Source organism: Eulemur rufifrons, chromosome 7, assembly GCF_041146395.1.
Source record: "Eulemur rufifrons isolate Redbay chromosome 7, OSU_ERuf_1, whole genome shotgun sequence".
Classification (NCBI taxonomy): Eukaryota; Metazoa; Chordata; class Mammalia; order Primates; family Lemuridae; genus Eulemur; species Eulemur rufifrons.
In genome coordinates, this window is record NC_090989.1 from 64,576,261 (window position 1) to 64,595,148 (window position 18,888).

Genomic DNA, 18,888 nt, shown 5'->3' on the forward strand with positions numbered 1-18,888 from the left:
AACACCAAGTTAAAAAAAAAAAAAGTTAACCCAAACAATCAAATCAGTTCTTTCGTACTTTTTTTTTTTTACTGATTTACTAATTTTTCTCCAATTTTCAATGTATTTGTTGATTTCTCTGGGAGTCACAGTCTTACAGTATATTTGAGACTCTTGTTATCAATTCAAAAAGAAAGGAAAAAGAAGGAATACCTTTTTAAATGTTAAAAATAAATCCTGTTCCTGTGTCCAAACCAGCCATGCATATTAACATGTAAGAATGTTCTGAGGGTTTAAAGAGCCCTCGCTGGAAAAAATATATTGTAGAAGACTTAAAGAAGCAAGATGGTAGATCAATGGGCATTTTAAGAGTTTTCATTCTCCCGGAATAATTGCTTATATACAGAATTTGCTAGAAATGGTTTATTTGCAGCAGGAAATATAGGTAAGACATAAGGAAAATCTTGATCAGCAGGGTCTTAGGCATTGGAAACAACTGTTAAATGTTCCCAACCCTGTGTAAGGTGCATCGTGGTTATTTTCTTCCCCCTCCTCCTCCTCCTCATCAACAGTGCTATTTGTTGAGCACACCATGTGTCAGACACTGTGTTAAATAGCCCACATACATAATCTTGGGAAGAAGCAACAAAGACAGTATCATCTTGTATAAGTTTAGAAAGTTTTAAGAAGAGGCTGGGCATGGTGGCTCAAGCCTGTAATCCTAGCACTCTGGGAGGCCAAGACATGAGTATTGCTTGAGCTCAGGAGTTTGAGAGCAGCCTGAACAAAAGTGAGACCAAGTCTCTACTAAAAATAGAAAAATTAGCTGGACATGGTGACACACGCCTGTAGTCCCAGCTACTTGGGAGGCTAAGGCAGGAGGATCGCCTAAGCCCAGGAGTTTGAGGTTGCAGAGAGCTATGATGACACCACTGCACTCTAGACTGGGTGACAGAGTGAGACTCTGTCTCAAAAAAAAAAAAAAAAAGTTTAAGAAGAGAAAGGGGGAACCAAAAGAAAGCATAGTGAAATAACATATTCTGAAAATTTAGAGAAGAAAAAACATTATGAGAGCATAAGAATAGTGAGTCAGTGTTTTGTTGTATTGGGGCAGGAAGGGGAAGTGCAATTTGAGCTCAAGTTGTCCTACGTTAAGACTCAGATATAAGTGATCATGGGGAGAGAATCAGTGGGGAAAAGAAGGATAATAGGAAATAATTCATGGCAAAGAAAGAGAGAATGCAGGCGTGGGTGTTTGATTCAGGAATCATGGAACCGCTGTCAAAAGCGGGTAAGTAGATTTTGAGGACACTAGAGTATCTGTCACTCAACTTACTGTCTGATTCATGTTTAAGTTGAAGATAGAGCCAGTTCTAAGAAAGGAGACTCAAGAGCTAGATCGTGGTGATGTCATGCAGAGCCTTTTTTCCAGCCACAAATCTATTCCTGGGCTCTTCAGTGATGTGAGCCAATAAATTGTTTTCCTCTTGCTCTCCCTCTCCTCTTTTCCAGCCCCATTTTTATTCTTCAAGTTGTTTTTATTCCTTGTCAGGCTTTCTACTCCATACAACAAAAATATTCCAATTGATACATCATAGAATGGCAACGTCTTGGCCCAGCTGAGTCCAAAAGCACAATCAGTATTTTCAGGCCACTCCTCTTTCTCCCTCTAGCTTTGTTCTTGGCTCAGATTTTCTTTTTGTGTTGACATCTCCTACCACAGGCAGATTCGTCCGTGCAGCTTCAGCTGGGAAAGATGGCCATGGATTGCACAACTTAAGGTGTCCAGAGCATCTTATCTGTTAGCTTGAGCAGAAGTAGCCTTGAGAGGATGCTGATTGGACTCACTTGGGTCACAAGTTCATCCCTCAAGCAATCACCATGGCCAGAGATTTTTGACTTTATTAAAAGGCCCAAGTATTGTTCTCTCCTGACCTCTCCTAGGGAAATGGAATTACCCAAACTTAAATAGAATGGGGGAAAGGTAGTATAAGGGATGTTGTTTGCTTCCCACCCAGATCCCCTTTACCTGGCCAATGTACCCATCCCCCAGATGCTGTGATTGTTGACTGATAACAACCCAAACAGGTGCCCTCTCTCTGAAACTTGCCCTTGGCCGAAGAGGAACCACCTTCCCTAATTCTGTCTTTATTTAAAATTTGATCTTGTTCACCATGAATTTTTTATTAATTTTTATTTATTTAATATATAACATTAAAATAGTATTCATCTTGATTATTGAGTTTTTTGGCACCCCCTCAAATCTTACTCTGCTCACCTCACCCTAGTCCTGGCCTTGGCTAAGAAGCTACAGTCCAGCCCTCCATCCCCCTCTAAGGTCAGACCTCAGCCAATGATTAACTGATGCAGGGGTACAAAAGGTCACCCCTTTGCCTCAAGGTAGGGCTAATTCTGCAGAAGAATTCATGTTCTAGAGCTCCCCACCTGATCAGGCTCCAATGCTAGTCTCCAGCTAAGGCCACATCCTCGCTGGCTTTTATCCCTGCCCTATCCTGCCTTCCTCATTCTCTCTTCCTGAGAGCATTCCACACATACCACCTGGACAAGATTCCCTGTCTTAGGCTTTGCTTCAGGGGAAGCCTGCCTAAGAAAGTTGATTCCAGGAAGGGTCCTAAGGTAAACACTAAGGGTAGGATTTTGTAATTGGATTACTCACCTGCTGGATGACAATAGGGCTAGGTGTTGGTACTGCCTGGATGCTGTGTGCAATGGTTTGAATGTATGTGTCCCTCCAAAATTCAGATGGTGAAACATAATACTCAATGTGATAGTATTAAGAGGTGAGACCTTTTCAGAAGTGATTAAGTCATGAGCTCAAGAATGGGATTAGTGCTATTATAAAAGAGATTGAAGGGAGTGCCCTAGTCCCTTTTGCCCTCCCACCCTCTGCCAAGTGAGGATGCAGCAACAAGGCACCATCTTTGAAGCAGAGAGTGGGCCCTCACCAGACACGGAATCTGCCAGCACCTTGATTTTGGATTTCCTGGCCTCCAGAACTGTGAGAAATAAATTTCTGTTGTTTATAATTTCTCAGTCTTAGGTATTTTGTTGTAGTTGCACGGATGAACTAAGACACCATGGTAGTTGATTAGTTACCTGTAGTGAGCCATAACTGGATACAGGTGCAAAGGGGACGCACTAACTGGCACAATATCCTAAGCCAGTAGTTCCAGTAGGCTGCACATTAAAGTCCCCTAGGAAATCTCTTGAGCTTCCAAAGCTCAAACCTCACCCAAGACTAATTATATTGTATCCCAATCTCTTACAGTAAGACATAGGCACCAGTATTTTTAGAAACTCCCAGATTATTCTTATGTACTGACAAGTTTAGAAACTACTGTCTCAGCTAGTTGAGGGTTATAGGGATAACAGTACCTGTAAGGAAGGATTGTAGAATTAGATAGCTGCTGGTAATCATTATGGATTCGTTGCAGAAAGAAAAATCACAGGCTCAGATCTATCAACAACTTTAAGCAAAGTGTGAAAGTCAGAGTGTCTCCTTGACAGCATTTAAAGACACTCATTTCCTGCAGCAGGAGAGCAGGCACAACTGAAGATTAGGCTGAGGATTTAATGAGAATTTTTAATTGCCTGAATCTCTGGGTCTGCAGAAGTGACCAGCTCTCCCTTGTTGGAAGATAGAGCCCTTCCGTTGCTTGAAGCCTATAAAAAGATGTCAAGTGAGGCATTGCTTTGCAAATACAGTTTCCAGATATAATGTGAGATGCTCAGTTAAATTTTAATTTCAGACAAACAATGTATAACTATTTAGTACCCTAGTCCCCTGTATCCTGTATTTTTATTTGCTAAATCTGGCAACCCTACTTATAAGTCAATGCTTACCCTATTCAGGCTCTGCCCCCGCCTTCTATCTGGCCACAAGACATATTGTTAAGATCAAGTATCAGCAAAACCTGATAGGGGAAGTATGAGGCTTGCTAAGGGAAAAGAGAGAAAATATACCAAAGGAAGCTGTAGAACCTAGCTCACGTGTACTGGCAGGAACTGGGAAAGTATGCCTGGGAGTGACTTCTAGGGGTGCTGGATCAAGGGAGGCAGAATAAAAATCTAAGGGATTTAACACTTAGGTGACAGTGTTAATACATGGCTGGGGTGGCTCTTGGAAGACTAAAAAAAGTACAGCCCATAGTAAATCAATTAGAGATGACAAAACTGCTATGGTAGAGAGAAGCCCAAAAGGCTTAGAGAAGTTGAAGTGCTAGAATGAGCTGACTATATACAACTGGAAAATGCATCACTATGTTTCTCAGGAGGCCCTGGAAGATACTTCATTAACCAAGGTGATCAGAAACGTGCTGGTGAGAGGGGAACAAGCACTGGTGAAAATCCAGTAATATTTTTTACCTGTAGGCAGGACTGACAGTATAAGATGCTTTTACAGAAATGAGCTTTACAGTACCAATGAGATGACAAGTGTCTTAGTGTTTTGCGCTGCTATAACAGAATACTTGAGACTGGGTAATTTATAAAAAAACAGAGATTTACTTCTTCCACTTCTGGAGGCTGGGGAAGTCCAAGGTCAAGGGGCCCATATCTGGCCTTGAAAATACTGATCGTAAAATAAGTGGATACACACATATGTACATACAGCATGTGGGAAGAGCCAGAAAAATTCTGGAGAACAGAAAACCATCTAGACTACATCTTGCTACATCATCCCATGATGGAAACTGAAAGACAAGAGAGCACACAAGCACACAGGCACAGGCATACACGGAAAGCAGGGAGAAGGGGAGGTGAGCTTGCTCTCATGATGATGAACCCACTCTGGCGTTAACAATGTTAATCGATTTATGAGGGCAGAACCCTCAAGACCTAATCACCTCTTAAAGGCCCTAACTCTCAACACTTGTTTCATTTAGGATTAAGTTTTCAACATATGAACTTTGGGGGACACATTCAAATCATAGTACCTGTTTATCAATTATTATTATTATATTTATTGTAATTACTGATACAGTTCAGCTTAAATCTATCATTTAATTTGTGCTTTTTATTCATCTCACCTGTTCCATGTATATTTTTCTCTTGCCTTCTTTTAGATGGTTTTTAAACATTCTAGTTTTTTCCTCCACTAGACATGAAATTAAACACTCTGCTTCTATTATTTTAAAGGCTACTATAGAAATTACAACATGCAAACATCAAATTCTCCCATTATTCACTATGTTTTGGACAATACAAGATCCACAGAACACTTTAATATCATTTTAACCCCTTCCAAGTTATATATTATTTTTGTCATGTAATTATCTTTTTTAGTAATACATATTGTTTCATATAGTCAATTTTTCTTTTAGATTTACCCACATAATTTACTACTTTTGCTGTTCTTTATTTCTTCTTACATTGCAGAACTTCCCTGTAGGATTATTTGCTGTCTGTCTAAAGTATACACATTAGAAATTCTTTCAGTCAGGATCTGCTGTTAGAAAACTCTCTTAGTTTTTATTTACCCTTCTTCCTGACAGATATAAAAGTACACATTGGCACTTATTTTCTTAGTGCATTGAAGATATTATTTCACTGCTTTTAGTTTTCCTTGTTATGTTGAGAAGTCAACTAACAAATTGTTATTTCTTTGAAAGCAATCTGTATTTTTTCTCTCTGGCTTCTGTTAAATTCTTCTCTTTTGTCTTGGGAGTTCTAAACTTTTATTGTGATGCTCCTAGGTATGGCTTTCTTTTCATTTATGTTTTTTGGTTTCAATAAGCTTCTTGAGTAAGTGTATTAGCGTCTCTTTTTCATATCCAGTAAGTTATCACCTGTTATCTCTTCCATATTGTTTCTCTTTCCCTTCCTACTGCAACTCGTAATTAAGTGATTTAGACCTTCCTATACTATTCTCTTTGTCTCAATTTTTCATCTGTATTCCCCAGCGTTTTTCCCTAGACATTTTTTTCCAACCTATCTTGTAATTTACTATCTTTACCTATGTCTAATCTTCTGTTGAACATTTCTAGTTTTTTTATTTTAATTATTAATTTTTATTTGTATAAGTTCTATTAGTTTCTTCAAATATTTTTAGTTTCCTGTTTCCTGTAGATGTGTCTTAGTCCATTTGATATCCTATAACAAAATACCATAAACTAGGTATTTATAAACAACATAAATTTATTTCTCACAGTTCTAAAGGCTAAGAAGTCCAAGATCAAGGTGCCAACAGATTCAGTATCTGGTGAGGTATTCAGTTTCTGGTGACATCTAGTTCACAGATGTTCATCTTCTCACTGTGCCCTTACATGGCAGGAAGGATGAGGGAGCTATCTGGGGTCCCTTTTATAAGGGCACTAATCCCGTTCATGAGAGCTCTGCCCTCATGACCTAATCACCTCCCCAAAGCTCCACCTCTAAATATCAACACATTAGAGATTACATTTCAACATATGAATTTGGAGAAGAGGATTACAAATATTCAATCCATAGATGATGTTTTAAGCATGTATTTTATTTTTTAAAACATAGTAAGCATAGTTCTTTTATAGATTGTGACAGATAATGCCAATATACAAAATCTATATGTATTTGTCTCTATATGCCTTGTTTCCTTTTTGTACATGGTTATCTTTGGCTTTGTGCTGCTCATTGCTCTTGAATTTATAGAAATAGTTATGGTCTAGAAAGAAAATACCCTTACTAAGAATACCTTTAATTAAATTGATTGCCAAAGTTTCCCTGGATGAGCCAAGGGATATGAACTCAAGCTGAAAATCCACATGAGATTGATTATTTCTGGTTCTCCTTTTACCTGGGGACATAGCTCTTGAAATCTTCAACTACATGTTTTGAAGGTGTTATTAGTTGGCCTCTATTTATATCTCTTAGGATTTAAGCAACCTGGAAAAGCCATATATTCTTATCTATCACTCTATTTATCTCTCAAAAAGTAAAGTTTCTGTGACAATTTTGAATAGGATATATAACATCTGAGGACATAAAATCCAGTATTATTTTTGGCTTCCAGAGAAACTTCCTAAAAGTCTCAATTCACTTCTTCATACATATAAGGAAAAATCTTCAGGACTTCTGGGGGAAAAAATCAGCCTATGTTAGGGCAATGTCTTCATTTAAACCTGAAAAGTAAGTTTATCTCTTTAGTGTATAGAAATGCCCCATTTGCCAGATCACTCACTATATTAGTGTCCTAGGGTTGCCATAACAAATTTCCGCAAAATGGACAGCTTAAAACAACAGAAATTTAATTTTTCACAGTTCTGGAGGCCAAGTTGTCACCAGGGCTACCTTCCCCTGGAAGGCTCTAGGGGAGAGTCCTTCCTTGCCCCTTCCAACTTCTAGTTGCCCTAGGCTTCCCTTGGCCTGTGGCTGCATAACTCTAATCTCTCCCTCCATCTTCACTAGGCTTTTCCTTTGTCACTGTCTTCTCTTCTGTCACTTATAAAGACACTTGTCATTAGATTTAAGTCCCACCCAGAAAATCCAGAATGATCTCATCTCCTAATGACCTTGCTCATCTTTTAATTTAATTACATCTGTAAAAACTTTTTTGCCACATAAGGTCACATTCACAAGTTCTGGGGGTTAGGACTAGGACACATCTTTTTGGAAGCCATCATTCAACCCACTACACTTATTTTTCTTTTCTAGTCATTAACCTCCTTTTTTTCTTAAAGCTTGTTTTTGAGGAACAGGACTATCTATTGAATTTGAACTATTTCCAATAGAAGCCAAGACCCATATGTGTGTGTGAAGACAAAATTGTGATACCTGTAAAATTTTATCATATCAGTTTCTATTCACATTGTTCTTTTGTCTAACAGCAACATGCCAATTTTCTAGATTATTTTTAAGGGTCCAGTAGAAGAAACAGATTTTGTTTTAGTCATTTTTGTGCTTTTGTTTATTTTTTAAAGCACAAAAGTTTTAAAGTAGCTTTAAAATGCATTTTAAAAATGTTTAACAAAATCTCTTACTATAAGTGAGGAAACTAGAATACAAGGAAAATCAAAGCATGCCAAATAAAGTTAAATCAAAGGTAAAAATAATTCACAAAATGCATGCAAGTGTGAATTACTTTGGGCTCTAGAGAAAGGCTGTAACTTAAATCTGAGCTTCTTAACTGATAAAGTCAAGAACACAATTAAGTAAAAGATTTACCATGTCTACAAAGTACAAATAAACCAACTGTTCTGGGGGGACATAATCTGGTTTTGATACTGAGACATGAAAAAAAATTTCCCAAGGCTTTAAAAAGGGATTATCATGAAGTGTATCAGATGGTGTCCTTAATATAATAACATCCTAGTGGTAAATACAATCATAAATTCCATGACCTTGATAGAGAACAATAACACAAACTGAAGCAATTTTACATAGGCAAAAACAGTGTGATCTTGCAATTAAGTGCTCTGATGGTCAAACTAAAGCTAAGGATAAAATATAAACCATCTGAAAAATAGATGGCTTTCATGTCTTCTATGCAATATTCTATGACTATTGTCTCTCAAAATTAAACTTTCAATAAGAATTGACTGATGGACAACTTAAAGTTCTACTCTCTCACAAGAACCTGGAATGTATTTTGATGTTCAACCAAAGGAGTGAAGTTGCCATCTTCCTAAAAAATTCAGAACTCTGATCAAAACCTTTGCTTTAATATAAGGATATCCCATCTCCACATGGACATGGGCAGATGAAATGCTTGTGGCCGATAAGCATATTTTTTTTAAAAATCATTTTAATACCATAAGTAATGTATGACATTGTTCTTGAAAAGTTGAAACACTGTAGAGAAATTAAAAGTCTCTTCTGGTCCTCGTCCTCATTCCTAGTCCTCTCCTCTTCAGACATGATCACAGTTAGCAATTTGGTATATTCTTTCATTACTTCTTTGTATTTGCATACATTTATGTATAGAAAATATATAGTATATAGTATGTATATGGTATTGTTTTGTACCAATTGCTCTTTACTTAAAAATTGCACAGTGTTTCTATTTTCCCACTTGACAGTGTTTTTTGAATTTCTAACCAGGTCAGTACCTCTAAATCCACTTCATTCTATTTCCTTCCCCCACTGATGAACATGTAGGTTGTTTACTAACCCAAATATTGTTAATTACTCCCCTTGCATATGTCTCATTGGTGCAGGAGCAAGTGATTGTCTACTGTGGATTTTGAGAAGTGGAATTGCTAGATGGAAACTTTAATTTTTTAATGAGTACTGCTGAATTGCCCTCCAAAGTGATTGCACCAATTTACACTTCTCCAGGCAATGGATGACAGGACCTATTTCCTTAGCCCCTTAGCAATGTTGGACAATATTTTAACAATTTTTTAATACAAAGGATGAAAATAGTATCTTGTTGCTTGAATTTGCAGTTCCCTGATTATTAGTGAAGTGGACCTTTATTTCATTTTCAGTGACCATTGATGTTACCTCTCCCACCCATTTTTTAGTAAGCTGTTTGTCTTTTATTTACTAACTTGTAAGAATTATTTTTGTAAGAATTATTTCATATATATATACACAATATGAATCATTTGCCTGTTATACATGTTATAATTGTTTTCTTCAAATTTGTTGCATTTGTTAGTTGTGTTTATGGCATCATGTAATATACTAAGGTTTTTCATTTTGATGTAGTCAAATTTATCAGTCTTTTCCTTTGCTTCCTTGTACTGTCTTATTGAAAAAGGCTTTCTCTACAGAATATAAATTTATTGCACAGAAATCAGTAGCCATGTGTGACTTCCTTTGTCTATAAATCCCTTACTGATTCTCTCTTTCCTCCTTATCATTACCTGATCATCACTAACCACCCTGCAGCATTCAGCACATCTCCTGTGAAATGCAATCTTTGGGCCTTCACAGGATGGAATGGTTGCCATTCATTTATTAATTCAATTAATACTTACTGAGTATTCACCATGTGCCAGGCACAGTGCTAGGTCTTGGGTATACAGCTGTGAATAAGCAGACGAGACCCTTGCCCTCATGGAGCTCACAGTCTAATGAAAAAAAAAAAACATACAGTAAGTAATTAAACATGTATACTCATTGCATATTGTGGTATGATGGAAGAGAAGAACAGGGTGCTATGGGAGAGAATGGGTGCTGGAACTTCCCCTGTGCCTAGCTTACCTCCATGACAGCTCTCATTGTGCTGTGTTCTAATTTTCTGATTCCTGTGGCTTTTATACCTTGGGCACCAACACCTTGTCTGTCTGACACCATTCCCTCCCCCCCCCCCCCCCCAGAGCCATCATCGCTAACAGGGATAGACTCCAGGTTTAACTGCGCTTCCCTCTCTCTGGGCTGCCCTGCTGACTTAGCATGGTATGAGTCAGTCTTGCTCTGAGAAACAAAATTCTGAGAAAACTGAGCCAACAAACAAGCGACAGAAAAATAAAACTCCTAGCGTAAGGGATTTGGAGCATGTAGGGGTGGAAAAATCTCTCTGGAGTTATCAGATGAACCTGATCCAGATAAAATATTCTATGCTTAGATGAACAAACAGATAGTGAAATAAATAAAAGTACATTTTGAGTACTTGTTTGAAACAGTGACATGTAAACACCTCCTCTACCTTGAGAAAGGCCCTCACAATAACAATAGGGATCTTGTCACAAAACCAAACCTAAACCTTTGGACTATCAGAAAAAGAGAAGATAGAACATGGAGTCAATGAATCCACATTTTCCCTATCACCATCATCTAGAAAATAAGCCATTAGATACACAGGGTTTCAGGATCTTAGAAGAAGCCCTAAAATAGCAAGAAACGCCTCCCACTTCCTTCCTTGCCCTCGGGGCCCTGTATCTACAGCCAAATCTCTGTTCCACTGGCTATATGATCTTGGGGAGATTGTTTACCTCACTCTCTCTGCCTCAGTTTCCTCACGGGTAATATGTGAATAATAATGGACTCCTAGAGTCTTCCTGAATGCTTAATACATGACAGGCATTATAATTTTATAATTTATAGTTTTTATCAAAATCTGGCTCAATGCTTAGCACAAAAGTCCAAAAAATGTTTTATTATTTATCAGTGGTTTTATAATAGGGCTCCCCCTCAAGTAGTGAGGATGCAACTCCAAGAGAAATGAGTTAGTGGTCTCTGGGGCCCCACAGAGGCTCTCAGAGGCTTGGCAATATGTCCTGCAAACAGCGACCCAGGACCTGGAGAATTCTAAGACAGCAGAGCCCAGCTAAGGCCTCTGAGCCCAGAAAGGAAAGGAGTTCCTCCATTTACCTGGCCCAAGTTCCTTGCTAGACCTGTTGATTTCCACCTTCCTAGGTAGAGAGTAATTTGAATATTCTTTGTTTACATAAATAAAGTACCGGATAATGCTTATGAGCATTTTCTTAGTCAAATTCAGCAAAAAGGAAAACATTATACATTATGAAATTATAATCCCTATTAAGCATTCAAAAAAACTCTAGGAGGCCTATTATTCACATTTAACTCATGGGGAAACCAAGGCAGAGAGAGTGAGGTAAACAACCTGCCAGGATCATGCAGCTAGTCACAGAGGCTTCACCGACCCACTGCTCAACACACAAGGTAAAGCATTAGCTTTCCCCAGTAGGCCATCAGCCTGGTGCCAAGCCCCGCACCCAACTCTGGAGCTCTCTTTCCTGACCAGAGCTGTAGCTCATGCTCTGGCAGTCTTGAGTCAACTCGCGTATTTTGACTCTCCCAATGGAGCAGCGGAAACTATCTCTTCTATTCTGTCACCTGCTTTACCTCCCCCAGTTGCAAAATGCCAAATTATAAACTGTCAGATGATGGAGTGGGGCCTGCCTGCAGGGCCACCACCTCTGGCAACTTCCCTGAGCATTGAACGCCAACCTAAGCTCTGCTGGTGCACTCTGCTCACAGAGACTGGGGTGGAAGGGGGCTCACTCAGAACTGCAGTCAGTCCCAGAATAGTCTGTGACATGGAATAAGAAGAGATTCTCCAGGAAAGAGAGAGATATTTTGGGGGGTTTTCTACCTGAAAGGGTAAGCTTCATCCTACAAAGAACTGGAAAATTTGAAGGACTCAATCAACAGATATCTAAAATCCAAGGAGATTCACTTTCTACCACAAAGAAAAATAAGGCCAAAATGTCTTTTCTCAAAAGTACCTGAGCTGCTATTTGGAAAGGAAGTTCTGTATTTTTAACTATTGCTGACTTAATAATCAGCTATCAACAATTTTAAAAATCAAGAATTGAGACAGAAGTAAACACTCAAATGAGCTTGGTACATCACAGTTAAGGTCAATACTATGACAGTAAAATGGTTAATCCTGGGTTCACAGCTGTGGAATAATTCAGGGAAAAAAAACGTTTATTTCCTGGATACTAAAGACGAGGCTCTCTAATCCCAGATCCCATTATCCTGATAAATAAGGAAGTCGTGCTTATTAAGAGGAGCTTAATAAGATTGCAGCACCTTTAAATATCCTGAAGACACTGGCAGCTTTCCTCTCCAGCAGCAAACTGTGGTGGGCAGCTCAGGGTCGTTTCCTGCCCTGCGCTGTTCTCGTGTGCCAGCCGCAGCCCACGGACACGGCTGACCAGGGCACACAGCCACAGGACTCATCTTTCTTCCTGCACACGGACGGGAGGCCAGCACCGTTTCACAGGAAAGCACAATTGTGTTTCATTTTGTCTAATGTGCCTCTGAGCCAGCACATCCGTCCCTATTCTGGGGTTGGAGAATTTGATTTCCTTTCTTGCCTGTGGAAATGGCTCGGCCCGTAGCCCTATTTAATCACAGAACGGTAGCACCAACCCGACTAAGATGGCTGACGCGAGGCCGTCCCCAGGCCACGGCAGACAGGGCCAGTCCTGCTCACTGGAACTGGGCCCCCCTCGGAGAACAGAGCGCTGGGCAGCCCCGCCAACCACAGTAGCCATGAGAGATTAAAACCACCATAGATTTCCTCAGGTCAAAGATGGGTATGATTTTTTTCACCAGGAGGGGAAAATACATTACTATTTTGACGGTTGGCGCCAGAATCCCACGGAGGAAAGAGAGCAAAGAGTTCTGGCAACAGTAAGGGCGTTCATTCTGATGCTCTTTTTCAGTGCTGTTTTCACGCATACACACCCATTATCCCTAAATGCTCAGTAAGAGTCTGGTTACAACCCCCTCATATTCCTGAAGGCTTGGGGAATGAAGGCAGAGGGTGGTGCAGAGAGGAGAGCAGCTGCAGATGCTGAAAGAAATGGTAGAAGCCGGGAAACGGCAGAGGAGGCTTCAGAGTGGGCAAACTCGGAGCTGCAGACACAGGAGAAACCTTGCTGATGGGAGCAGGGAATGGAGAAACAGTTAGACGGGGGTGGACAGCCTCACTGCTGTTACAAGGAAGGGGGCTTCCAAGTGGTAGACATTCGAAGTTCAATTAGTATTTGCTCAACACAGCTGCAATGATAATTCACGCATAATCTAATACATTGACTTTTTCGCAAAATATCTCGGAAGCACTTCTAATGTGAATACTACATTATCTTCGTAAATATCATTTTCTGTGGTGTCATAATGGTCTATTGGGCAGATTTGCCATGGTTTATTTAACATTTCCCTGACTTGGACTTTTAAATGAATTCAAAATTTTAGCTATTAAGGATAATGATATTATGAACATCTTTTTTGGCAGAAAGCTTTTATCAAAGTTAGGATAATTTCCTCATAATAAGTTTAATGATAAGCAATGAAATTTACTGGGTTAGATAGTATGAAATTTTTGAACTTTTTATAAATATTGATAAAGCGGCTTTCACCTCCATCAGTACTGATGAGAATCCCAGTTTCTCTGCACAAGGAAAATCCTCTATTAAGTACCATTTGTTCTCTGGAAGGATATGTTCTTAAGACTGACAGGTATTTTTAGAGGCTATATTCTTAGAGGTAAAATTGCTAAGTCAAAAAGTATGTATATTTAGGCCAGGCGTGGTGGCTTACGCCTGTAGTCCTTGCACTCTGGGAGGCCGAGGTGGGAGGATTGCTCGAGGTCAGGAGTTCGAGACCAGCCTGAGCAAGAGCAAGACCCTGTCTCTACTAAAAATAGAAAGAAATTATATGGACAGCTAAAAACATATATAGAAAAAATTAGCTAGGCATGGTGGCGCATGCCTGTAGTCCCAGCTACTCGGGAGGCTGAGGCAGTAGGATCGCTTAAGCCCAGGAGTTTGAGGTTGCTGTGAGCTAGGCTGATGCCACGGCACTCACTCTAGCCCGGGCAACAAAGCAAGACTCTGTCTAAAAAAAAAAAAAAAAAAAAAAAAAGTATGTATATTTGAACTTTTGGTAGATAATGTCAAATTACCATCCAAATAGGCTATATCATTTAAAGTCCCATCAACCATGTATGAACTCTGTCACCAACCGTGGGTTTTATCAAACTTAAAATAATTTTTTTTGGTCAATATGATGTCAAAAATACTTTATTAATTTATATTTCTGCAATTGCTAAAGGAAATGTCTTTTCAAATTATTAGCCACCGGTATCTTTCACCTGTGAATTTCCTGTTCATATACCTTGCCCTTTATTGTCTTAGATTATTTGTATTTTACTTACTGATTTGTAGATATCCTGTATTACCAAAATATAGTTCCTGTCATTTATGTTGTGAATATTTCCTTCCTGTCTTTTTTGTTTATATTTATGCCTCTTATAATACAGAAAATTTAAATTTGTATATATTTAGACCTGTCTGTCCTTCCCTTTTGGTACCTGTGTTTTTTATCTAGCTTAGGAAATTCTTACCCATTCCAAGATTATGAAAAATATTCTCCAAAGTTTTGTTCTAATAGTTTTTATTTTTATATTTAGCTATTTAATCCATATGAAATTTGGCTTTGTATATGTTGTGAAGAGTCATTTTTTTTTTTCCAAAAAGATTTGCAATTGTTCAATTGCTCACTTATCATGAAAAAGTTCATGGACTTCTTGAATCTAGTTTTACACTCTCCAATCATTAACTTCATAATAGGTTTTGTTCTGATGAAGCAAGGCACTCCATAGTTTTCTTGTTTTAAAATTTTATTGGTTATTCTTGTGCATTTACTTCTCCAGATGAACTTTATTTTTATTTATTTTTTTTAAGAGACAGGTTACCACTCTGTTGCCCAAACTAGAGTGCAGTGGCATGATCATAGCTCACTGCAGCCTCAAATTCCTGGGCTCAAGCATCCTCTCACCTTAGCCTCCCAAGTAGTTGTGACTATAGGCACATGCCACCACACCCAGCTAATTATTTTTTTTCTTTTGAGAGATGGGGCAGGTCTCACTATGTTGCTCAGGCTGATCTCAAACTCCTGGCCTCAAGTGATCCTCCTGCCTTGACCTCCCAAAGTACTGGGATTACAGGCATAAGCCACCACACCAAGATGAACTTTAGAATCATCTTGAAGAAGATTGTTTTTTCAAACCAATTAATTTTAATTTTCATTGTCATTATACTGAATTTGTATATTAATTTGTGGTTAATTGATACCTTTGTGTTAATATTAAATCTTTCCATGCAAGAAATGGCATTACTCTCCATTTATTTATTTACTGGACTACGTTTCTATTTCTTCTGTTTCTATTGCTATCTTCAAGTTTTTCACCTTATCTTTTCTTTCCAGTGCATATGTCTTTTTATTTTATTTTTTTTTAATTTCAGGATATTATGAGGATACAGACATTTTGGTTACATTTTATGTCTTTGCCTCACCCAAGCGAGGATTAGGGGTGTGCCCTTCCTCTCTACAATGCTCACCGCATCCATTAGTTGTGAGTTTACTGCCCCCCAACCCTTCATCCTTGGAGAATATTACTACTACGTGAGCACCATAGTATTGATCAGTTAGTGCCAATTTGATGGCGAGTACATGTGGAGCCTATTCCTCCGATCTTGTGATACCTCACTGCGGATAATGGGCTCAAGCTCAACCCAGGAAAATATAGGAGATGCTAGATCACTGTCATTTCTTATAATTGAGTAATATTCCATTGTATACATATACCAAATTTTAATAATCCACTCATGAATTGATGGGCACGTGGGTTGTTTCCACACCCTTGCAATAGTGAATTGTGCTGCCATAAACATTCGGGTGCAGATGTCTTTATTATAGAATGTCTTTTGCTTTTGGGGGTAGATGCCTAATAGTGCTGTTGCTGGATTGAATGGTATTTGTATTTTTAGCTCTTTGAGGTATCTCCAAATTCTTTTCCACAGAGGTTGCACTAATTTGCAGTCCCATCAGCAGTGTAAGAATGTTCCTGTCTCTCCACATCCTCGCCAGCATTTGTTGTTTTGGGATTTTTGATAGAGCCCAATCTCACTAGGGTTAGGTGATATCTCATTGTGGTTTTGATTTGCATTTCTCTAGTGATTAGAGATGTTGAGCATTTTTTTATATGTTTGCTGGCCATTATTCTGTCTTCTTTTGAAAAGTTTCTGTTCATTTCCTTTGCCCATTTATTGATGGGGTTGTTTGATTTTTTTCTTGTTGATTTTTTTAAGTTCTAGATAGATTCTTGTTATCAGCCCTTTATCAGATGTGTAGAGAGCAAATATTTTCTCCCACTCTATAGGCTGTCTATTCGCTCTAATGATAGTTTCCTTGGCTGTGAAAAAGCTTTTTAATTTGATCAGATCCCTTTTATTTATTTTTGATGCTGCAGTGATTGCTTTGGAGGTCTTCTTCAAAAATTCTTTGCCTAGGCCAATGTCTGAAAGGGTCTTTCCAACATCTGCTTCCAGAATTCTTAAGGTTTCATGCCTTAGGTTTAAGTCTGTTATCCATCTTGAATTAATTTTTGTGAGAGGTGAGAGGTGGGGATCCAGTTTCATTCCTCTGCATGTAGCTATCCAGTTTTCCCAGCACCTTTTATTGAAAAGAGATTCTTTTCCCCAGTGTATATTTTTGTCTGCTTTGTCAAAGATTAGATTACCATAAGCGGATGGTTTCATCTCTGGATTCTCAGTCCTGTTCCAAAGGTCTATGTCTCTGTTCTTGTGCCAGTACCATGCTATTTTAGTTACTATAGCCTTGTAGTACAACCTGAAGTCTGGTAGACTGATACCTCCCAGTTTGTTCTTTTTACTTAAGATTGCATTGGCTATACGAGGTCTTCTCTGGTTCCATACAAAGCATAGTATTATTTTTTCTAGATCTGTAAAGAATGATGATGGTACTTTGATAAGGAGTGCATTAATTCCATAGATTACTTTAGGTAGTATGCGCATTTTAACAATATTGATTCTACCAATCCATGAGCAAGGTAGATTTTTCCCTCTGTTTACATCTTCTACAATTTCTTTTCTTAGTGTCTCGTAGTTCTCCCTGTATATGTCTCTCACATCTTTCATTAAATATATTCCTAGATATTTAATTTTCTTTGAGGCTATTGTAAAAGCTATTGTGTTTTTGATTTGAATTTCAGCTTGACTGTTATTGGCATATATGAATGCCTCTGATTTGTGTGTATTGATTTTGTATCCTGGGACATTACTGAATTCCTTTATCAATTCTAGGAGTCCTCTTGGTTGAATCCTTGGGGTTTTCTAGATATAATATCATATCATTGGCAAAAAGCGAGAGTTTGATCTCATCTGCCTCCATTTGGATGCCCTTAATATCCCTCTCTTGTCTAATTGCTCTAGCAAGGACTTCCAGCACTATGTTGAATAGAAGTGGAGATAGTGGGCAACCTTGTCTGGTTCCAGTTCTAAGTGGGAATGGTTTCAATTTTTCCGCATTCAGTATGATATTGGCCGTGGGTTTGTCATAAATGGACTTGATAATTTTAAAGTATGACCTGTCTATGCCTATTTTGTTAAGAGTTTTTTGTTGTTTTGTTTTGTTTTGTTTTGTTCGAGACAGAGTCTCACTCTGTTGCCCGGGCTAGAGTGCTGTGGCGTCAGCCTAGCTCACAGCAACCTCAAACTCCTGGGCTCAAGTAATCCTCCTGCCTCAGTCTCCTGCGTAGCTGGGACTACAGGCATGCGCCACCATGCCCGGCTAATTTTTTTTCTATATATATTTTTAGCTGTCCATATAATTTCTTTCTATTTTTTGTAGAAACAGGGTCTTGCTCTTACTCAGGCTGGTCTCAAACTCCTGATCTCGAGCAATCCACCCGTCTCGGCCTCCCAGAGTGCTAGGATTACAAGCATGAGCCACCGCACTCGGCCAAGAGTTTTTATCATAAAGGTGTGCTGGAGTTTGTCAAATGCTTTTTCTGAATCTATTGAGGCCACAAATCCTCAACAAATTCAAAAAATAGAAATTATATACCGTGTATCTTCTCAGATCATAGTGGTGTAAAATTAGAGTTCAATTCCAGCAGAAATACTCACCACCTCACAAAGTCATGGAAATTAAACAATCTATTGTTGAATAACTATTGTGTCAAGGAGGAAATACAGAAGAAAATCAGGAGTTTCTTCAAACTAAATGATAACAGAGACACAAGTTATCAAAGCCTGTGGAATACAGCAAAAGCATACCTGAGAGGAAAACTAATAGCAATAAATGCTCACATCGAAAAAACAGAAAGCTAAAAAATCGACAATCTAATAAAAAATTTCAAGGAATTGGAAAAGGAAGAGCAAACCAATTCCAAACCTAGTAGAAGAAAAGAAATAACTAAGATAAAAGCAGAACTAAATGAAATTGAGAAAAAGAGAATTATATGGAAGATCAACAAAACCAAAAGCTGGTTTTTAAAAAAGATAAACAGAAGTGACAACCCTCTTGCTAGATTGACAAAAATTCAAAGGGAAAAGACTCTAATAAACTCAATTAGAAATGAAAAAGGAGCGGTCACAACAGACACCACGGAAATACAAAATATTATTTTTGATTACTATAAAAACCTATATACCCAAAAACTACATAATGAGGAGGAAATGGACAAAT